The sequence below is a fragment of the Cetorhinus maximus genome, chromosome X, assembly GCF_964194155.1.
Source record: "Cetorhinus maximus chromosome X, sCetMax3.hap1.1, whole genome shotgun sequence".
NCBI lineage: Eukaryota > Metazoa > Chordata > Chondrichthyes > Lamniformes > Cetorhinidae > Cetorhinus > Cetorhinus maximus.
Genome location: NC_135917.1, coordinates 1,791,540 through 1,815,476, shown reverse-complemented (window position 1 = coordinate 1,815,476; position 23,937 = coordinate 1,791,540). Strand labels below are relative to the sequence as shown.

At 42.7% G+C, this 23,937-nt stretch overlaps 1 pseudogene; it reads left to right on the top strand.

Moving 5' to 3' along the window:
• The first annotated feature begins 8,346 nt into the window (after window positions 1-8,346).
• Window positions 8,347-8,455, top strand: LOC144672789 (5S ribosomal RNA; annotated as a pseudogene).
• Window positions 8,456-23,937: the final 15,482 nt, after the last annotated feature.

The following is a 23,937-nucleotide window of genomic DNA, read 5'->3' as shown; positions in this document are numbered from 1 at the left end:
GGCCTCTTTTTGTGCTGATTCTGTGGATTTTTGAACAGGTCGTTATATAACTACTGTGGATAGAATTTTCACATTGAGCCACCACTTGTTTAAAAAAAAATACCTCTCATCTCACCAACGTCTGACGATTGTAGTGTTGAGCACAACAGAGGCCTGAATCGCCAGCTCACGTCTTCAGTGACTGAGCTTCCATCAGAATCACCAATGTCAGCATTACCACAATTGCAGTATGTGCATATGTTGTCCAGAGACAGGCGTTTTTCCACCTGCTACTCCAATAATAAAATGGATAAGAAACTACTATCCATATCTGGGTTCAGCACATACTGGAGAAGATAATTTAAATTACCTTCAGTGCTCCTGGCACTCATGGCAGCATCAACTGTCAGAAGATTGGCCACTCTGTGGCACAAAGTCTCCACAGCCAAATCGATTGGATCAAATGAAGCCACTATTTCTGCAATCTGATCAAACTCTTCACAAGTAAGAACCCTATGTAATGGCCATTTCAGATCAAGAATACACTCTAAATGGAGATCTTCAGAATTAGCCTATGTTCCAGTGTAGCAAAAAGGTTGTTTCAACAATAATACAATTTGAAATGATCCCCTTTTCTTTTCCACATTCTTCCTGGCTTGTCCCTAAAGCACAGGAGACTTGTGAAATAGATAGATGACATTTCTTGCCTTTTTAATCATAGGATGGATATCATGTTCCAGTATAGTAATGGCAGGTTGGAATAAAGAACTTCCTCATTAACACCAGTATCCCAACTCTCAGCAAATGTCACTTCTTCTTCTTTGTATTTGGATTTGTCAAGTAAATTAGGAATGGGTTGAGGCCAAGTTTCTTGTACCGTACAGCCAACACTGCAGGTTGGACTGCAATAGTGCAGTAGAGCTGCTGTTCAGCTTTCACTGTCATACTGCAACTCTCAGTTGTGAGGAACATGTCATTCACAGTGAGATATTTACAGCATCACTTCCAATAGATGGGGACATTTCTCAGCTGTACACAACCATGAACTCAAACCAATCAAAGGCTCCAAATCTTTGTATCCATTCCATGGATATTTACTATCTGTTTCAGGCTGAAGTCCATTAATCTAAAGGCTTTCCAAATTTCTCCTTGCGAGCCACCATATCACTCATTATAAAAGATCTCACTGGCTTGCCTTGGTCCATCACTATTTTCTTGATATCACTGACTGACTTCAGCAAAATGAGTCCTTATATTTGCTGTGCCTCTCGAAGGTCAGGTGAGGAACAGAACACCATGAATGACAAAGTGTCTCTTGCGCTTGTGTGCAAAAGTTGCTTGAAGACAATTTTCATCATTGCTAAGGAAATCAGTTACGTGCTTCACATTTGGGGTTGCAGTAGCAGGAACAGCCCCAACCTTCAGAGTCCCTGCTGTCATCAGCTTCAGTGCACCAAGCGATGGTTTGTTTAGGTCAATATTGTGCTGTACTTCGAGATTTATATGTAAACCTTTGGTAGGACTGACTACCTGTTGTCTTCACTATTTGTTGGTACGTCTCCCCTTTGCATAACTTGCCCAAGGCTAGCAGCCAGTTCTTGTCTCTTAAAAAGAGCTACACTATCTTTTCTACTTGTATTCTGCTAATGAAGCATGCAGTGCCAGCAAAAAGCTCCTAAATATCTGTCCTTTCACCACCTCTGGCTCTGCCATTTCAACTTGACACACACAGCAGTCTTCTGCCATTGCAGCAATCAATAATCTAGAAAATGGCTGCAGCAGGAGTGCTTTACCCATTTTTGCCCCTTCAGTTTTCCACACAATCTGCAACCTGCACGAGTTCCCATTGTTGAAGAAGAAAATCACATGCAGTATGTAAGTGACTCCAACCTTGCAATTTTGTTGGAGCCCTTAAGTACCTCTGCTGCCAGGGCAATGCCATTAGAATTTTAGGCCCAAAGGCTTTACCTCTGAAGAATGCTCATGTCTTGCCACTCTAAGAATTATTAGAAGCAGCTTTTTCAAATGATTTGCAATAATGTCTACCAAAAGTCTCTGAGTGGAATTTTCCGTGCCCGCTGGCGTCGGGTTCACAGTGTGAGTGGACAATATGGCGAGAAGGCATTGTGAAACCAGTTTGCGATCGGCCACTCAGCCCATCGATGGTGGGCCATGTTTACCACCATCATTGTAATACATCTGCATATCATTATTAGGCCAACCTGCCAGAATCAACCCCCAACGCTGAATTGTCCGCGCCACGTCGGCGTGTGTTTCACAACAGCATATATAGGGTGTGCATTTGGCGGGCTGCACTTTGAGGGGAACTTGGAGATGAGTGCACAGTAATGTTTCGCCTGTTTGACTTCAAAGTTGAGGCGACTTGTGGGAGGTGGGGGGGCCAAGGGCTGCCCTGCAATTGAGGCGACTTCAGGGGGTGGGGGCAAGAGCTGCCCTGCGATTGAAGGTAGTGCACAAGCATGTGCGGGGTGGGTGGGAGGGAAGCGGCCACGCATTAGGGAAACCTTGTATAAAGTGACCATTTCTCTGCAGCTTGGACAGTTTAGATGCAGCCACATTGACATGCATGGAGTTGGGTCTCTAGCTTATCTGCCCACTCAAGCAATGCAGAGGCATGAAGTGCCACCAAGTGCTCCAGAGCTTTTCACCCCTCGGGCGTAGACTGCAAACTAATGAGTGTTTTAGTGGACTGCAGAACAGTTGGACGACTGTGCATGTTATATAATCTTGCTAAAGCTGGCCATGGAGCAGTCACTGGTGGAGGCACACACAGCCCCTTGCAAAGTCATCTTCCCGGTTTGGACCAGTCTCCCCCATGGTTCAAGCTAACAGCATAGCCTTGCAGTGCGGGTTAGGAGAATGCCTGCGCCTGAGCTGAGAGCACAGCATGCAGTCCAGTGGGCAAAGCTGCCACCAATCGGTCAGGTGTAGTGGGACGGAGGTGGTTGGGGTTTCGGGCAGCCATGCATCGCACTAAACTCTGACCATCCAAGTGGTGGCCAGCACTCTCTGGGATGCGTTAAGGGGTCTGCAGACTTAACCAAGAGAGGTCCTTAGAACATCCCAAGCTAACCCACACGTTTCCCTTTTTCATCCTGCAGGAGGAGTACATCAGGAGCATGGAGCCTAGGGAACTAGCTATATGCCTCGTGGCGTACAGAGAGCGAAGACGATGGAGAGCGACGGAGGCACCTGGCTGCGCAGAGGGAGGAGCAGCAAACCTGAAGAAGAAGGCACGGCTGGGGCTCCCACACACGCAGTCAAAGAACCACAGCGAGCCATTGCTGGTTAGCACCAAGCTAGACCCAGGGTCTATAGACGCCGCCTTTCATTCCTGCAGATGACCAAGAACCAATGTCGCCAAAGACTGCGCACTGTTTGATCACGTTTAGAAAGCTTGCCTGTGATTTACCTTCCGAATATATATATATATATACACACACACACACTTTTGCTGGCAAGATTGGCTATGACATGACCTAACAGCAACAGTGATATCTTAAGGAAAGCTGCCAGACTCCAGAGTTACATCAGGGCTACACACTGTTCTTACCACCCCCATAAAAGAAATAAAAACACTGCCATCACATTCCGTCCTATAGCTCTTAATGTGTCCGTTGGATTTCGTTCGAGTTGCAGTTTCCTCCAGAGACAGATTTCTTCTGGAATTGGATCAATTGGTTGTCCTTTGGTATTGCTACACTCACACTTATTCTAACTCCCTGTTACTTGCTAATGTGCACTTTCTCTCAACAGTCATCATCCATGCTCATAGCAACAAAGCAGTTTCCATTGGCAGATCCACACTTCTTATAAACTAAAACCTGAAATCTTATGCATGGTGTGCTGCAAGATTAATAGACCCCTTTTCACTGAGGTATTACCCACTGAAAGATGCTTAGAATGGCCATCTTGATCTCTGTTCCGGGTGGAAAAGCACCACACTGCCAGTCAATTTTACTCAGGCTAAAACTACATGTAGAATTTATTTTTCAAAAAGATTTATTTAGAAGTAAAAAGGAATATAGTGTTAATCTAATCCTCTTAATGGTCATGTCAATCATAGACAATAAGCTCCATTTCTTTTTGCAGTGGCAGTCTTCTCCATACTATCATTTCACAAGCTGGAGGGACAACCCAGCCAACCTTGACCTAATTAGATTATGTTTATAGGCATAACATAAGCAAAGGTGAGTCCCTCCCCTTGAACTAGCAGCTATTATTGAGATAGCATTGTGTATTGTTTCAAATTGTATCCAAGGGAAAGATACAAGTAATTATTTCAGCAGCAACTCAATTTGAAACTCAGTACAAGAGCCTGGCTGCAACTTCACATGAACAATATATAACAGATGTATTTTATGATTTAAAAATGTTCATTCTTGTTTTCAAATTCCTCCATGGCCTTGCCCCTCGCTATCTCTGTAATCTTCTCCAGCCCCACAACCCTCATGTCTGCGCTCATCTAATTCTGGCCTCCTGTGCATCCCCAATTTTAAATGCTCCACCATTGGTGGCCATGCCTTCAGCTGCCAAAGCCCCAAGCTCTGGAATTCTCTCCTTACACCTCTCCACCTCGTTTTCCTCCTTTAAAACATTCCTTAAAACTCACCCCTTTGATCAAGCTTTTGGTCATCTGACTTAATATCTCCTTTTGTGGCTCAGTGTCAAATTTTGCTTTATAATGTTCCTGTGAAGCACCCTGTGGTGTTTCATTACATTAATGGTGTCATATAAATATAAGTTGTTAATTGTTGTTATATGTTGTAGGGCAAAGCCCATGTCCATCACACTCCTCCAAACTGAAATTCAGAGGATACAATCCTCAACATCTTTCATAGTCACTTTATCCCAATTGATCTTTCACTTGATCTGAGCTCACTGACCTACACTGGCTCCCAGTTAAGCAATGCTTCCATTTAAAAAATCCTATCCTTGTTTTCAAATCTCTCCATGACCTCACCCCTCCCTATCACTGTAATCTCTCTCAAGAGACTACTATTGATGAGGAAGTCCAACACCAAGTCAACTGTGCCAACGCTGTCTTCTTCAAGCTGTGCCAACGTGTCTTTGACAACAGGAACCTTTGGAAGTCAACAAAGGTTCTGGTTTATAAGGCTGTTGCGTTGACCACCCTCCTCTACTGCAGCGAAATATGGATTGTCTACTGATGCCACATTAAGATATGAACATACGAATCAGGAGGAGGAGTAGGCCACTCAGCCCCTCGAGCCTGCTCCACCATTCAATAAGATCATGGCTGATCTGAATGTAACCTCGACCCCACATTCCTGCCTACCCCCGATAACCTATCACCCTCTTGTTAATCAAGAAACTATCTAGCTCTGCCTTAAAAATATTCAAAGACTCTGCTTCCACTGCCTTTTGAGGAAGAGTTCCAAAGACTCACAACCTTCAGAGAAAAAAAATTCTCCTTATCTTTGTCTTAAATGAGCAACCCCTTATTTTTAAACAGTGGCCCCTAGTTCTAGATTCTCCCACAAGAGGAAACATCCTCTCCACATCCACCCCATCAAGACCCCTCAGGATCTTAAAGGTTTCAATTAAGTCGCCTCTTACTCTTCTAAATTCCAGTGTATACAAGCCTAACCTGTCCAACCTTTCCTCATAAGACAACTCGCCCATTCCTGGTATTAGTGTAGTAAACCTTCTCTGAACTGCTTCTAACACATTTACATCTTTTTTTAAATAAGGAGACCAGTACTGTACACAATACTCCAGTGTGGACTCACCAATGCCTTCTACAACTGAAGCATAACCTCCCTATTTTTGTAATCAATTCCCCTCACAATAAATGATAACATTCTATTAGCTTTCCTAATTACCTGCTGTACCTGCATACTAGCCTTTTGTGATTCATGCACTAGGTCACCCAGATCCCTCTGAATCTCAGAGCTCTGCAATCTCCCACTAATAAGATAATAAGCTTCCTTTTTATTCTTCCTTCCAAAATGAACGATTTCACATTTTCCCACATTAAACTCCATTTGCCAGATCTTTGCCCACTCACTTAACCTATCTATGTCACTTTGCAGCTTCCTTACATCCTTGAGAGCTTCCATCAGCGGTGCTTGCGTTGAATCCTAGGGATCAAATGGGAGGACCGCCAGGCTAACACGAGCGTCCTCCATGAAGTTGCGTCTACCAGCATTGAAGCCTTGCTCCTGCAGAACCAACTCCAATGGACGGGCCAATGCATCTGGATGCTCGAAAACCGCCTTCCTCGGCAGTTTCTCTTCTCACAGCTCTGTTGGCCAACGCTCAAAGGGCGGCCAAAGGAAAAGGTATAAGGATATGTTCAAGGTCACCCTAAAGGACGGAGACATTAACACCGCTGACTGGGAGGAGAATGCTGCCGATCGCTCGGCATGGCACCACCTGGCCCATCAAGGCGCAAGCCACTTTGAGGCTCAGCGACTCGACAGCGAGGTGGAATGGCGGCGGCAGAGGAAGGAGAAGGAAGCCAACCAGGGGCTGCGATTTCCACTCCCCTGCGCAACAACGTGCCTCCACTGTGGAAGAACATGTGGATCCAGAATTGGGTTCCTCAGTCATCTGAAGTCTCATCAAGCCCGATGGACGTCATCCTCAATTCCGAGGGACCACCGTCGATGATTACAACATATCTCCTATAGCCCTACAACCCTCTGAGATACCTCCCTCCTCTAATTCTGGGCCCTTGAGCATTCCCGATTTTAATTGCTCCACCATTGGTGGCTGTGCCTTCAACTATCTGGATCCTAAGTTCTGGAATTCCCTACCTGAACCTCTCTGCCTGTTTTAAGACGCTGTTTAAAACCTATCTTTTTGACCAAGCTTTTGGTCATCTGCCTTAATATCTCCTTATGTGGTTCAGTGTCAAATTTTCTTTTATAATGCTCCTGTGAAGAATGTTGGGACATGTTATTACATTAAAGGTGCTATCTATATACAAGTTGTTATTGTTGTCAATCCTCTCTTCTCCTGAAGGCAGTGACTCATACGAGGGTACGCTGCATTGCCATTCTTTGTGTGAGAGCTTAGACAACACTTTATAGTAGCAGTCACTGGATAGTGATCAAGAGCAAAAGCCCTGGCTGATTTCTCCCTCCCTGCACTGACCCAACTCTGTCCCAGCTTAAATCAGCTGAGTCAGCAAAAACTGAGGCCTCAAACCTGAGAACCTTCCTGATCTTTATGGCTTGTTTTAATGTTATTTATTCTCTAAGCTAATGAGGACCATCCTTTTCTTGGACCTAATATTTACTGCCACTTTCTGCCAGTTATCCCCTTCAAAAGAAGTGGTGTGATCAGCAATGACTGCATCTTCAGTTGCCTCTGGTGCCACACGTTAACTTTTACTATTGTTTTAATATGAAGAGAAAAATCTGAATGCTAACTTGAAGCCATTTGTGCTGATACACTGTTGCTGCAGGACATAGTGACATTACGGCTAAGTTGTAGGAGCAGGCAATTCAGCAAAATGGCAAGTTGGGAGGGGCGATGCTGTGCCAGCACTGCAGTCATCAGCGTGCTGTAGACCTATGGGGCTCATTTTCTTTTAAATATATCACTTTTTATCTGACTTAGTGGCCCAAAAGCACAGCTGCATGTTGCTCATCATAGGGGAGGGTCTTGCATTGCAGCCACACTCTTGCTCTAAAGTGGTTCACAGGGTCATAAAATTGAAACAAGAAGAGAACTTCGGTGGATCCCAAATTGCTTCTATTTCTAGTTATCGCATTTTCAATCCACACTCATTTAACTAAGCATTTTCACTGAGCAATTTTTTTTTTAGTTCCCTTGGTGATTTAATGGGTAAACAGTGGTTCAGTACGGGGTCATGCGTTAAAAGGTCCTAGTCTAGGTTGAATTAGCTGATTTCAACAGTTGAGATGCAACAAGTTTCTGTTAAAGGTCATCAAACTGAAACATTAATTTGGTTTCTCTCTCCATAGATGCTACCTGACCTGCTGAGAATTTCCAGCATTTTCTGTTCTTATTCCAGATTTTCAGCATCCACAGTATTTTGCTTTTGTAAATTGCCCTTGGAAGTATGTTAAGGAAAGGGGAGGCCATCAGCCTGGTTTACGCCTCCTGAACTCTATCCAGTGAATCCTGCTAAAAAGTCCATGTACAGAGACACACCAGTCTGAAAGTGCCTGATCTTAGAACCTAAGCAGACTCAGGCCTGCTTAGTACTTGGATGGGACACTGCCTGGGAATACCGGGTGCAGTAGGCTTGTGGTTGGCTTGTTGGTATAGGGGTATGAATCTTGCTTAGGGATTTTCATCGCATTAGTATGAGAGGTCCTGGGTGAGCCACACAAAACATAGATGTGTTTTGTCTATGGCCATACTAGTATGAAAACACCTGATCTCAGAAGCTAAGCAAACTCAGGCCTGGTTAGTACTTGGATGGGAGACCGCCTGAGAATACCAGATGCAATAGGCTTGACAGTTGTTTCTGTAGTGAAGTGGTTATCATTGCCTTATACACAAAATGTCCCCGGTTTGAAACCGGACAGAAACATTATCATGCAGTTTCCCTTTAAGGGGCTGCTTTTTTAAATTTGTCCCCAATTTTGTTAATTTAGTTTATTTGGTTGACTCAAAAGAGTTACATTGGGTAAGGATAGGCTTGGGCTCAGCTTTAATGCTCTGAACTTTCCCATATCCTGCTAGCTCTCACTGTTTGTGCGCACAAATGAAGAATGGGCACTTGGATGACAGACTGAAGGAATATGGTACCCCTGGAACCTGCAATCTACCAAGAGTCACTCAGGAACGATGGGGAAAAGATTTGTACAAATTGCATGTTTTACTGTTTACAGCCCAAATTACATTCACCTGTTGCATGGACTCTGATCCTGTCATGCCCTTCCTGATTGCAGGAATATCCAAGCCGGTCAGGACCACACAGACGCACATTTAGCTGACCACACACAAAGAAAGCAACTAGAAAAAAGAAAAAAGCATTCAGCATGCACTTTGTAGGAAAGCTCACCCCAATCCAAGGAAACAAATTTTCACAATCACTTTTCTTTGAGCTAGCTTATTCTGCAACTCCTGAGTGATTAAACTGTTATATAAAATTACAGCAGAAGATACTTTAATTCTGAATTTATTATTAATTATTCTCTTTCCATCTCTCCTGAAAGTGCTGATTTTTGCTGGAATCCCATTCCAAATGGTCATTCTTGAAGTGTGGGCCAAACATGAGGGGTAGAACTTCCATGGGGTTTCTCCTGATCGCCTACCGTAGCTTCAGCGGAAACCCCAGAGAAACTGGGAAAAGAGCCATTTGTACCATTGCTCTGGGGCTTTTGCCAGAGTTACAGAGGGAGATTGAGAGAATCTCAGTAGTAACTCTACCTGAGTGTTTGCATGTTATTTGACCATGGGGCATGGGGTTGAAGGGGGGGGAGCAGTTAGGGTGGCATCAGGGCTGAGCCCAATCCAGCAGAGGTCATTAGACAGCAGATAGGAAAGGGAATGCTGACTGATTTCCCATTGGCCCAAGAGCATTGACAGCAACTGCAGCCCAATGCAGTGCAAACTGTACAGTCATAGTATTGGACAGTACACAGCACATATCACTAGTTTTGTTTATTTTAGTTTTCTCCTCTTCCTTCATATCTACTCATATCACACACATTCCCCAAACCAAAGGGGCTGATAACTTGTTGCCATTATGTGCAGCATACTGGCACAAGGAGGCGACAGACATAGTGACTGTGACTGCACAAAATGTGCATCGGGTAACGATTGTTGAAAGGGCACTTGCTATGGGTGTTGCCAGAGGACGATTGTGGAGGTAACATCAGGTGGGAGAAGGAGGCAAAAACAGGTGAATATGGGAGGAAGTTTCCTCTTTGAACTTCATGCGAAAGATGCACCATTAAGGAAGTTAAAGATAGTACCCAATTGAAAGAAAAAGTGTACAATTTTACAAAGGTTAGTTATAGTCAGAAGATTAGGCAGAATTTAAAAACCAGCAAAGAATGACAAAAAAAAATTTGAGGGAGAAATTAGAGTATGAAAGAGAGCTAGCTAGAAATATAAAAACAGATAGTAAGAGTTTCTACAAGTATTTAAAAAGGAAAAGAGTAATTAAGGGGAGCATTGGTTCTCTAGAGAGTGAGTCTGTGGAATTAATAATGGGAAATAAGGAAATGGCAAAAGCGTTGAACAGATATTTTGTGTCTGTCTCCACTGTGGAAAACAGAAGTAACATACCAGAAATACTTGTAGATCAAGAGGTGAAAGGGAGTGAGGAAATCAAAACAATTATTATCACTAGGAAAAGGGTCCTGAGAAAACCATTAGAACTAAAGTCTGACAAGTCTCCAGGACCTGATGACCTGCTTCCTAGGGTCTTAAAAGTAGTGGCTGCGGACATAGTAGTAATTTTCCAAAATTCCCTAGGTTCTGGAAAGGTCCCATCAGACTGGAAAATAACAAATGTAATTCCTCTATTCAAGAAAGGAGGGTGACCGAAAGCAGGAAACCATAGGCCGGTTAGTCTAATATCTGTCACAGGCAAAATGCTAGAATCTATTATTAAGGAGGATACAGCAGGGCACTTAGAAAATCTTAACGCAATCAGACAGAGTCAACATGGTTTTGTGAAAGGGAAATCATGTTTGACTAATTTATTAGAGTCTTTGAGGAATTAACAAGCAATGTGGATACCGGCGGGGTGGGGGGGGGGGGGGGGGGGTGTGTGTGTGTGTGTGGAAACACATAAGCATGAATAGAGGGTTGGTGAACGTACAGGAAGCAAAGACAAAGGATAAGTGGGTCACTTTCAGGTTGGCAAGCTATAACTATTGGAGTGCCACAGGAATCAGTGCCTGGTCCTCAACTATTTACAAACTATATCAATGATTTGGATGAACGGACCGAATGTATCGTTGCTAAATTTGCTGATGTCACAAAGATAGGTAGGAGAGTAGGTTGTTAGGTTGTGAAGAGGGCATAAGGATGCAGACAGGTTAAGTGAGGGGGCAAAAAACTTGGCATATGGAGTATAATGTGGGTAAATGTGAACTTGTCCACTTTGGCAGGAAGAATAAAAAAGCAATATATTATTTAGATGGAGAGAAATTGCAGAACTCTCCGGTACAGAGGGATCTGGGTGTCCTGGTACATAAATCACAAAAGGTTGGTATGCAGGTACAGCAAGTCATTAGGAAGGCAAATGGAACATTGCCGTTTGTTGCAAGGGGAATCGAGTATCAAAGTAGGGAAAAAAGCAAAATACTGCGGATGCTGTAAATCTGAAACAAAAACAGAAAATGCTGGAAAAACTCAGCAGGTCTAACAGCATCTGTGGAGAGAAAAACAAGAGTTAACATTTTGAGTCCGTATGACTCTTCTTCAGAGCTAAAGAGAAGTAAAAATGTGATGAAATTTATACAGCTGATTCGGCTGTGCCCTCACCGACCTGAAAGTGGAAATGATGGGGGGTGACGTTGGGAGTTCCACCCGACATCATCCCGTGTCATTTTACGTGTTGGCGAGCGGGCCCCGCCCCCGCCTGGAAGATCCTGCCCATTGAGTTCAACAACTTTAGACCATGAACTCTCTCCTTTATCTTCACCCCTTTTTTCAATCTTCATTTTTATTTTTAAATTTTTATCCAATTATTTTTTATCCATATATTATTATTTTCATTTTTATTCATTTGTTTTATCCCCACCTTTTATCCTATTTTCGATCCTTCCCCCCCACCCCACAAGGGTCATCTGTTACTTGTTCATGTTGTTCTTTTCAGAGTACTTACCCTTGTTCTGCTATAATCACATTCTGCTTTCTTACCTTAATGCCACTATCAGCACCTCCTTTAGCCCTTACCACTACTATTAATACTCCATTGTCCTTTTGTTCATGACATCTTTGCCAATCTCTCCATTGCCTCCACCTATCGCTGGCCTTCTATCCAGCTTCACCTGCTCCAACCCACTTAAACAGTATAAATTTCATCACATTTTTACTTCTCTTTAGCTCTGAAGAAGTCATACGGACTCGAAACATTAACTGTTTTACTCTCCACAGATGCTGTTAGACCTGCTGAGATTTTCCAGCATTGTCTATAAAAGTAGGGGAGTTTTGTTACAGTTGATGAGACCAAATCTGGAGTACTGTGTACAGTTTTGGTGTCCTTATTTAAGAAAGGATCTAATTACATTAGAAGCAGTTCAGAGAGGGTTCACTCAACTGATTCTTGGGATGAAGGGGTTATCTTATGAGGAAAGGTTGGACAAGTTGGGCCTGTATCCATTGGAGTTTAGAAGAATGAAAGGTGATATTATTGAAACATGTAAGATCCTGAGGGGACTTGACAGGGTGCCAAGAGAATGTTTCCCCTTGTGGGAGATACTAGAACTAGGGGACACAGTTTAAAAATAAGAGGTTTCCCATTTAAAATGGAGATGAGGAGAAATCTTTTCTCTCAGAGGGTTGTTAGTATATGGAATTCTTTTCCCCAGAAAGCAATGGAGGCAGGATCGTTGAATATTTTTAAGGCTGAATTAGATAAACTCTTGATTAACAAGGGAGCCAAAGGTTATCGTGGGTAGACAGGAAAGTAGAGCTGAGGCCACAATCAGATCAGCCATGACCTTATCAAATGGCGGAGCAGCCTCAAGGGGCCGAATGGCCTACTCCTGCTCCTAATTAGTATGTTCATATGTATGTATGTAGCCTACATCATACACTGTTCTACATAAATACATTTAACTATTGAGTGGGGGAGGCCCACCTAGGAGATGCTAAGAACGAAGAAACAGTAAAAACTGGGAAATGAGGATACTGGTCCGAACTGGTCTTGTATAACTTAAAATGGAACACCAGCAAAAACTGGAAAAAAAAAATACTGGTCTGAACTGTTATTTCCTGAGGAAGCTAAATTTACAAGTGAGATGGTCATCAACCTGGGATTCTGCAGCGTCAACAGTAGGAGTGATGACTTGCGTATAATGGTAGCAAGAAGCCATAGCAGCAAAAATAAGTGATAATTTGGCTCCTATTTTAACCAGGTTAATGACCGTATTAAAATAATTCACACAGGAATTGAATGTGTCTGTTCACCAGTGCACTAAGAATAGCACACAGCCAAAATTAAACTTCCAGTGGTTCAGAGATTTGAAGATTAATTTAATTCACCTTTTTTCCTATTTCAGATAACCCAGACAAGGCTTCTTTTGTTCTATTTAATTTTAAAAATTCTCTCCTTTTGGGTTCTCTCATTACACATTGTTGGCTTGCTGAGAAGGCAGCCAGGCGATTTGTTCCTTGATCCCACCTTACATCATGTTCTAATTGGTCACCAGAAGATACCCAAGAGTGACCTGAGGCACTCGCCCAATCCTCACTATAGGGAAACCAAAAGCACCAACGTCTCTCTCCACACCAACCCACCATATCACTGAGCAGGCCAAATAGACACTTCTTAGTGCTTGAACACCCCTGATATACTGCATTGCCTGACATTGAGCTATATAGATTAGGAAAATGCCAGGTTCAATCTTGGATCTGTGCTGAGTAGGCTGATCTAAGCCAGCGTGGTGATAGTATATGATAAAAGTGGCATCAGTACCCCATGTAAATCAGCCAGGATTGTTGCTCTTGTTCATTATTCATGCTGGAAAGTGGGCTCATGCAACAACAATTTATATAACACCTTCAACATAGTAATACATCCTGTGCTGCTGCACAAAGGAGCATAATCAGGCAAACATTGATATCAAGCCAAAGAAGGAGATACGGGGCGGGGGACACCAAAAGCTTGGCCAAAGAGCCAGGTTTTAAGAAATTACTTAACGGAGCAGAGATAACTGGAGAATTAAGGAGGGAATTCCAGAACTCAAGGCCGAGAATGGCTGAATACGCTGCCGCCAATGGTGGGTGAAGGAAATGGCAGATGCACAATCAGCCAAAGTTGGAGGAACATGAAGCTCTTGGAGACTTGTAGGGCTGAAGCAGGTTCCAGAGATAAGGAGGGGCGAAACAGGTTCCAGTTCAGGACAAGATCAGGAATAGCTCTGATGCCACTCCCCCAGTTGAATACCGCCCTGAAGCTCACTCTCTAGGCTCACTAATTAAAGTAAAAAATTGGGCGACACACCCAGCCGATCCCTGTGGAACCATATGCCAGCAAGGACCTTTACAATCAAGAGAGGGAGGTGGGAATAAAGTGCATAAAGTTAACAGAAAAAACATTTCCTATTTAATATACAATGATTTAATATCAAAAATAATCTTACCATAACCTTTAAAAATAGAACTTTGCACATGATCAGATCAGGCTGTCCTAGGGAGTACTGAAATATCTTATAATTTAAGATTAGGAATAGTACATCATATCTCATTGTTGACATAACTCTTATAAAAACATGCTGTGGTGGTAAATTGTTAACACATACATTGCTTCTGGTTACCACAGTAATCCTTGGGCCACAGCAATAGTTTGCCATTATACTGTGTCGACAGCAGGTGAGGACAACAGGCTGATGCCCCATATGGTAGAATATTCGTTGTATCTAGACTCACACAAAGAATAGCCACTTGAGCAAATTATCATTCTTTGTGTGCAGCCAAAATTCCCTGTCCCAAAGTCTGAGTTCTGCACGACGTTATAAAATGCAGTGTTAGTTTACAAAACTATTTACTCCTGGAACAATCCTGAAGGACTAGGCTGTGTGAAAATAGAGTTGTGGCTCCTACTCCGGGTGAAGAGGAGAAGAAAGTTAGGTCTATAAGGCAAAAGCCAAACTACAGTCATCTAGTCCTAAAGCAAAACTCTGTGGATGCTGGAAAACTAAAATAAAAACAGAAAATGCTGGAAATACGCAACAGGTCTGGCAGCATCTGTGGAGAGATAAACAGAGTTAACATTTCAGGTTGTGACCTTTCATCGAAATTATTAGTTATCCAGTGTTTAGCGTTCGAACTAAAACTGAATGGGCAAAGCACATATTAATAAAAATACTCTCACATAGTGATTTCCCATTATCATCAGAATATCCTGAGGGGTCACCACATGGAACGGAGAGAAGAACATTGTGCAAGGCAACTCAATGTGACATTCATTCCCCACTGCTTTTTGGCCTATGAAAAATAATCTGGCAGAGAAACCTGAAAATTGAGATAGCAGCAGAAACTTGTTATCAAGCTTGTTCAGGCCAACTGAGACATAAAGAGAATGCAAGTCTAAAACAAAAAATTCTGGAAACATACAGGTCTGTCAGCATCTGGAAAGAATAAAGACAGGTTAAAATGCCAAGTGTGGACCCTTCAACGCAACTGAAATTGGGAAAATAAATGAGTCCTGTAATAGGACTGAGCAGGACTGAGAGGCTGGCGGTTGGCCAGGGAGATGGCCACTGAGTTATGCCATCTTATGGCATTCCAACTGAAGAGCCAATCCACCATGAGCACAACAGTTTAGGTAACCACAGACCTGAACTTTTATGCTTCAAGGTTTTTCCAAGCTGCCATGAGGTATTCAATACAAGCAAGCTATCCCTTGGTACACCAATGTATCCACAATACTTGAGGCTCTCCTAAGGCACACAGTCTGGAAGGTGCATTTTGGCACTGAGCCACAATAGCAGACATCCAGACAAGTTTTTTATTTGGTACTGACATTTTTATTTTAGAATATAGGGGTTTGCAAACAGGTCCTCCATAAGATTAAGCTCTTCCCTGCAAAAATAGAAAAGTGTATTTTAGTTAATATGTGAGTTCAACCTGAGTCCCCTCTACATTACTGCTAGGTGTTCTGAGAGCTGCCATGACTGTCCATCCTTCCATAGTCACCCAATATTCGAAACATTTCCAATGGGATGTCATGCTGGATTGAAGGTTTCTTTTCTGGGGAATTCTGCCTATATTCCTTAACCTTGACTGAAGATATTCACCACCCTAGGACTATGGGGACCACTCTGTGAAAGTGATGACAGTGGGGGGGTGACTGTAGTTACGAAATCTGCACCCTCTTGTTTATTTCTAGACTCCAGTGCAGCAGAATCTGTCCGTTTGCTGTCAAGGTAATGTGTGAAGAGTTTGGACAGCCTTAGTCAGTTCCTAATGAACATTGGGCCTCAGCAAAAACTGTCACTAATTTGGCGCTGGTTTTCATTTCACTGTGATGTCACAGAATGGTGGTGTGGAAAATGGAAAAACATGTTGCACATATGAGAAGGGTTATTAGGGCAATGTAGAACTTTATTGGAAGTATTTGATGGGGACAGCGTAGAGTGAAATTTACTCTGTATCCAACCCCATGTTGTACCTGTCCTGGGAGTGTTTGATGGGGACAGTGTAGAAGGAACTTTATTCTGTATCTAACCCCGTACTGTACCTGTCCTGGGAGTGTTTGATGGGGACAGTGTAGAGGGAGCTTTACTCTGTATCTAACCCCGTGCTGTACCTGTCCTGGGAGTGTTTGATGGGGGCAGTGTAGTGGGAGCTTTACTCTGTGTCTAACCTCATGCTTTACCTTTTTTTTATTCACTCACAGTATGTGGGCTTCGCTGGCTGGGCCAGCATTTATTGCCCGTCCTTAGTTGCCCTTGAGAAGGTGGTGGTGAGCTGCCTCCTTGAACTGCTGCAGTCCATGTGGTGTAGGTGCACCCATGATGCTGTTGGGAAGGGAGTTCCAGGATTTTGACCCAGCGACAGCGAAGGAATGGCAATATATTTCCAAGTCAGGATGGTGAGTGACTGGGAGTTACTGTCCTGGGAGTGTTCGATGGAGACAGTGTGGAGGGGCCTTTACTCTGTATCTTACCCATGCTGAACCTGCCATGGGAGTGTTTGATGGAGACAGTGTAGAGGGAGCTTTACTCCGTATCTAACCCCATGTTTTACCTGTCCTGGGAGTGTATGATGGGGTCAGTGTAGAGGGAGCTTTACTCTGTCTCTAACCCTGTGCTGAACCTGCCCTGGAAGTTTGATGTTGACAGTTGGTACCCATTTGGTCTTTAACATGAATAAACTCACTGTGTGGTCCACTAAGGTTTACCATTTTTAAGCTGTCCTTGGGTTTTGCTAAGGGCCATAGACAAGTAATTGGGGAGGCACATGTAGTCTGCTACTTGCACTCACCAACTGCAGCTTTAATATCCCTCATCTTGATAAACACATAATTCACACAAAAAATAAAAATTCACATTTGGGTGACTGAATAATCAAATTTCTTCATTCAAAGGGTTGTGAATCTTTGGAATTCTCTACCCAGAGGGCTGTGGATGCTCCATTGTTGACTATATTCAGGTGGAGATCAAGGTTTTTTTGAACTCCTCGTAATCTCCCACTTGTTTTGCTTGGTGCCCTCTTTCTTATCATTCAATGCCCTGAGATGTTCCCCTACATCAGGAGCATTGTGCAAATTTGAGGAGCAAATGAAAATTGCTGCTGTATGATATGTAAAATCTTCTTCAAAGCTGTTTTAAGGCAATGAAAGCCCAGTTTTTCCAAAATCTGGATGCTAATAGCCAGGAGAAAGAACAATCAAAAAGTGAAATATTTAAAACAAAGTTATAAAACATAGGCTTCATAGAGGGGAAGTAAAATTAATAATTGAACAAAGGGAGAATGAGAGAGATAAAAGTAAAATATTGCGGATGCTGGAAATCTGAAACCAAAACAGAAAATGCTGGAAAAACTCAACAGATCTGATAGCAAGAGAGAAAAAAACAGAGTTAACGTTTCGAGTCCTTATGGCCCTTCTTCGGAGCTGAAGAGAAGTGGAAATGTGATGAAATTTATACTGTTTAAGGGGGGGTGGGGGGGCAGGTGGAGCTTAAGGGGGGGCGGGGGGGGGGGGGGGGGGGCAGGTGGAGCTGGATAGAAGGCCAGTGATAGGTGGGGACAAAGGAGGGATTGACAAAGATGTCATGAACAAGAGGATAAAGGGATTGTTAATGGTAGTGGTTAGTGCTAAAAAAGGTGTTAATAGTGGCATAAAGGTAAGAAAGCAAAATGTGATTATAGCAGAACAAGGATACTACTGCATCTGCTGCTCCCAATGTGGTGGTTTCTACATCGGGGAGACCAAATGCAGACTGGGTGACCGCTTTGCAGAACACCGCCAGTCTGTCCGCAAGCATGACCCAGACCTTCCAGTCACTTGCCATTTCAACACACCACCCTGCTCTCATGCCCACATGTCTGTCCTTGGCCTGTTGCAATGTTCCAGTGAAGCCCAACGCAAACTGGAGGAACAGCACCTCATCTTCCGACTAGGCACTTTACAGCCTTCTGGACTTAACACTGAGTTCAACAACTTCAGACCATGAACTCTCTCCTCCATCCTCACCCCCTTTTTTTCATCCCCTTTCTTCTACATTCATTTTTTAATCCACTTGTTTTGTTTTTATTCATTTATCCGTAGTTTTATCCCCTTTTCTATCCTTTTTCACCCCCACCACCGCCCCCTCCTCCCACCCCATCCCCTACAGGGCCATCTGTTGCTTGTTCCATGTTGTTCTTTCACTCAATGCTATCCTTGTTCTACTATAATCACATTCTACTTTCTTACCTTTACGCCACTATTAGCACCTTTTTTAGCATTAACCACTACCATTAACCATCCCTTTATCCTCTTGTTCATGACATCTTTGTCAATCCCTCCTTTGTCCCCACCTATCACTGACCTTCTATCCAGCTCTACCTGCCCCACCCCCCTTAAACAGTATAAAATTTCATCACATTTCCACTTCTCTTCAGCTCTGTAGAAGGGTCATAAGGACTCGAAACATTAACTTTGTTTTTTTCCCTCTCCACAGCTGCTGTCACACCTGTTGAGTTTTTCCAGCATTTTCTGAGAATGAGAGAGACTGGGGAAAAAGTTGTGTTTCTTTTTATTTAAATTGTGTCCTTAGTATTTATGCCTTTTCCAACAGGTCAATTCTTCAGCTTTACTACTGAATATTTTGAGTTTCATAGTGTATAAACTGAAAACTAATAAAGTCAGTCAGTCCAGAGAGACAGGAGTCTCCACAGAATTGTCAGCAGTCTAAAGTTCAGTAATTTCTCTTTTTTTTTTGAATCATTCACTCATGGGATGTACCATCACTGACAAGGCCAGCATTTATTGCCCTTCCCTAATTGCTCTTGAGAAGAAACCAGAGTAAAAACAGATCAAGGAAAGCATTATTGCAATTGTTATTTTAGTCTTTTTTCAATGTGTTCACATCACAAAAATATATTTTGAAATAGAGAAAAAATATTGGTATACAGTCTGATCATGATAGCATCTAAAATTGCTTGTTTGGCATCACACAACACAGAACACTTCGGGGCAACAATTATTGCAAGACGTATGCCTTATACATTTTTAAACAAAATTAAAACTTAAGAAAAGGAAAAACAGAATATTTACACCCAAAAGTTGAGAATATGGAAGTTGAAAATAAGGAATTTCTCCTAATTTTATAGTAGGCTAGGCAAGAATGTGACTTATAAAGACTCTTTCTAAAATTATTTATTCACAAAAACCTCATCTTCACCTTAAATATTGGGATGACTGAAGGCATTGTCTTTGGTACCCTCTACAAACTCTGTTGCTAGCTTCCGATTCCACCCCTCTCGCTGGCAATTGTCTGAGGCTAAAGCACACTGTTTGCAACCTAGGTGTCATATTTGACCCAAGGTCAGTTTCCGATGACAGATGTGAATCCAGGATGGTGTGTTGCCTCCCTGGCACCAGGGTCAATGATGTCACTGAGCAACTGCAGAGCACCCTGATGGGGAAGAACGAACAGCCAGCAGTCATGATCCACATCAGTACAAACAACATAAGCAGAAAGAGTGATGTGGTCCTGCAGTCAGAATTTAGGGAGATAGGTAGGAAATTAGCAAGCAGGACCTTAAAAGTAGTCATCTCCAGATTACTCCCAGTGCCACACGCAAGTGAGTACAGAAATAGGAGGATAAATCAGACAAATGCATGACTGGAAAGATGATGCAGGAGGGAGAGCTTTAGATTCTTGGTACATTGGGACCAGCTCTGGGGGAGATGGAAACAGTGCTGGCCAGACAGATTGTGCCTAAATAGAGCCGGGACTGAGTTCCTTGCGGAGCAATTTGCTAGTGCTATTGGAGAGGGTTTAAACTAACTTGGCAGGGGTGTGGGAACTAGGAGGTAATATCAGAGAGTAATACCAAGGTGCACAGAATACCAGGAGAGATATATAGTGCTAAAATGAGGAATTGTAAGTTCAGAGTGAGGGAGAAAGTAATAAAGTCTAAATCAGAGTTAGTGAGCATGTATGTGAATGTGCGGAGTGTGGAAAATAAGGTTGGTGAGTTACAGGCACAGATTGCCATGTGGAAACACAATGCTGTGGCTATAACAGAGACCTGGCTCAAAGAAGGGCAGGACTGGGTATTAAATATTCCTGGATACAAGGTGTTCAGGCAAGATAGGGCAGGAAGAAAAGGAGGACGGGTGGCAGGAGTAATTGAGAGCATTGCAGTGCTGGAGAAAGATTCTGTCTTTGACCCCTCTGGGACATCCTCTATTTGGCTAGAGCTAAGGAACAAAAAGGTGCAATTACATTGCTGTGTGTCATCTATGGGCCACCAACTAGTAGGATGGATGATGAGGAATAAATTTGAAAGAAAATTACAGCGTGGTGCAAAAATTATAGAGTACTTATAATGGGGGACTTTAATTATACAAATATAGGCTGGGATAGTAGTAGTGCAGAGAGGGGAAAGAGTTCCTAGAGTATGTTCAGGAGAATCTTCTACAGCAGTATGCATCTAGTTCAACAAGAAAGGAGGCACTGCTGGGCCAGTTCTTGGGAATGAGGTGGGCCAAGTGGATCAAATGTCAATAGTAGAATATTTAGGGGACAGTAATCATTGTATTGCAAGGCTTAGGCTGACTGTGGAAAAGAGCAAAGAACAATCCAGAGTAAGAATAATTAACTGGGGGAAAGCCAACTTTAATGGGGTAAGAACAGGTCTGGGCTGAATAAACTGGAATCAAAGGTTGGCAGGAAAAACAGTAGCTGAACAATGGGCTACTTTCAAAGAAGAGATAGTTTGGGCACTGTCAAGGTATATTCCCCTGAAAGGGAATGGTAGGGCAAAAAAATCCAGAGCTCCCTGGATGAGAAAAGAGACAGAGAATAAGATAAAGAAGAAAATGTTGCTTATGACAGATGTCAGGTAGAAAATACAATTGAGAACCAAGCTGAATATAGAAGGTTCAGAGGGGATGTGAAAAGGCAAATAAGAGAGGCAAAGAGGAAGTACGAAAAGTGACAGGCAGACAATATAAAAGGGAATCCCAGTCTTCGATAGGCATATAAATAGTAAATGGTTGGTAAAAGGAGGGGTAGGGCCAATTAGGGACCCAAAAGGGGATTTATGCATGGAGGCAGAGGGAATAGCTGAGGTATTAAATTAATACTTTGTACCTGTCTTTACCAAGGAACAAGATACTACCCAGGCCATGGTGAAAGAGGAGGTAATTCAGACACTAGAAGGGTTTAAAATTAATAAGGAGTAGGTATTGAATAGGCTATCTGTACTTAAAGTTGATAAGGCACCAGGACTAGACAAGATGCCTCCAAGCATACTGAAGGAAGTTAGAATGGAAATTGCAGAGGAACTGGCCATAGTTTTTCAGTCTTCCTTAGACTCAGGGGTGGTGCCAGAGGACTGGAGAATTGCAAACGTTGCACCCTTGTTCAAAAAAGAGTGTACAAATAAACCAAATGGTGGTGGGGAAACTTCTAGAAACAATAATCCAGGACAAAATTAACAATCACATGGATAAATATGGGTCAATTAAGGAAAGCCAGCATGGATTTCTTAAGGGAAAATTGTGTTTAACTAACTTGGAGTTTTTTGAAGAGGTAACAGAGAGGGATGATGAGGGCAATGGTGTTATTGTGGTGTACATGGGCTTCCAAAAGGCATTCGATACAGTGCCGCAATAGACTTGTGAACAGTTTTAGCTCATGGAATAAAAGGGATTAGTGGTTAATGGATGTTCTTTCGTGCTGGAGGAATGTTTGTAGTGAAGTTCCCCAGCGGTCAGTGTCGGGAACCCTTGCCTTTCCTCATATATATTAATGACCTAGGCCTTGGTGTACAGGGCACAATTTCAAAGTTTGCTGCTGATACAAAGCTTGGAAGCATTGTGAACTGTGAGGAGGATAGTGTAGAATTTCAGAAGGGCATAGACAAGTTGGTGGAATGGATGGACAAGTGGTAGATGAAGTTCAATGTAAAGAAATGTTAAGTGATTCATTTTGGTAGGAAGAACATGGGAGAGACAAAATAAAATAAAGGTACAATTCTAAATAGGAGCAGAGGGACCTGGGTATATATGTGCATAAATCATTGAAGGTGGCAGGGCAGATTGAGAGTGTTTAATAAAGCATAGAGTATCCTAGGCTTTATTATTAGGGGCATAGGGTGCAAGAACAAGGTGGTGATGTTGAACTTGTATAAGGCACTAGTTTGGCCTCAGCTGGAGTACTGGGCTCCATACTTTAAGATGTGAAGGCATTAGAGAGTGCAGAAAAGATTCACGAGAATGGTTCCGGGGATGAGAAACTTCAGTTATGAAGATAGATTGGAGAAAAGAAGGCTGAGAGGAGATTTGATAGAAATATCCAAAATCATGAGGCGTCTGGACAGCGTAGATAGGGAGAAACTGTTCCCACTCATGAAAGGATCGAGAACGAGAGGGCACAGATTTAAAGTAATTGGCAATGGAATCAAAAGCAACATGAGGGAAAACTTTTTCACGCAGCAAGTGGTTGCGGTCTGGAATGCACTGCCTGAGAGTGTGGTGGAGACAGGTTCAGTCGAGGCGTTCTAAAGGGAATTAGACTGTTATTTGAAAAGGAAGAATGTGCAGGGTTACGCGGTAAAAGCGGGGGAATGGCACTAGGTGAATTGCTCATTTGGAGAGCTGGTGTAGATTCGATGGGCCAAATAGCCTCCATGTGCACTGTAACAATTCTGCGATTCTATCTATAAATCTTTGTAGGCTTTTTGTGTCCTCCTCACAACTTGCTTTCCTACCTATCTTTGTATCGTCAGCAAATTTGACCACAATACATTCTGTACCTTCATCTAAGTCATTAATCTCAATTGTAAATAGTTGAGGCCCCAGCATTGATCTCTTGTGGCGCTGCACTAGTTAGTTTGCCAACCGGAAAATGACCAATTTATCCTGATTGGCTAACTAACAAGAAACAATCCTCTGTTCAAAATGATACATCACCCCCAACACCATGCGCTCTCATCTTGTGTAGTAACCTTTTATGTGGCACCTTATCAAATGCTTTTTGGAAATCTACACCATCTATTGGTCCCCCTTCACCCACTCTGCTTGTTACATCCTCAAAGAACTCTAATATTTTTTTTCAAACACGATTTCCCTTTCACAAAGCCATGTTGATCTGCCTGTTTGTATCATGGTTTTCTAAATGCCCTGCAACTACTTCCTTCATAATGGATTCCAGCATTTTCCCAATTACAGATATTAAGCTAACTTGTCTATAATTTCCTGCTTCCCGTCTCCCTCCTTTCTTGAATAGGGGTGTTACGTTTGCGGTTTTGCAATGCGCTGGGACCTTTTGAGAATCCAAGGAATTTTGGAAGATTACAACTAATACATCCACTATCTTTGCAGTCATTTATTTTAAGACCCTAGAATGCAGAGGATTTGGCAGCCTTTAGTCCCATTAGTTTTCCTAGTATTTTCCTTTAGTGATAGTCAAAACCTACCTCTTTGACCAAGCTTTTTTGCTTTATAACTCTTCTGTGAGGTGCCTTGGGACATTTTATTACATTAAGGATGTTATATGAATACAAGCTGTTGTTAAAAAACTGGGGATCAGTTGTGTTGAAAATGGCCTCAGGTCAACATAAAACGTTAACCGTTTCTCTCTCCAC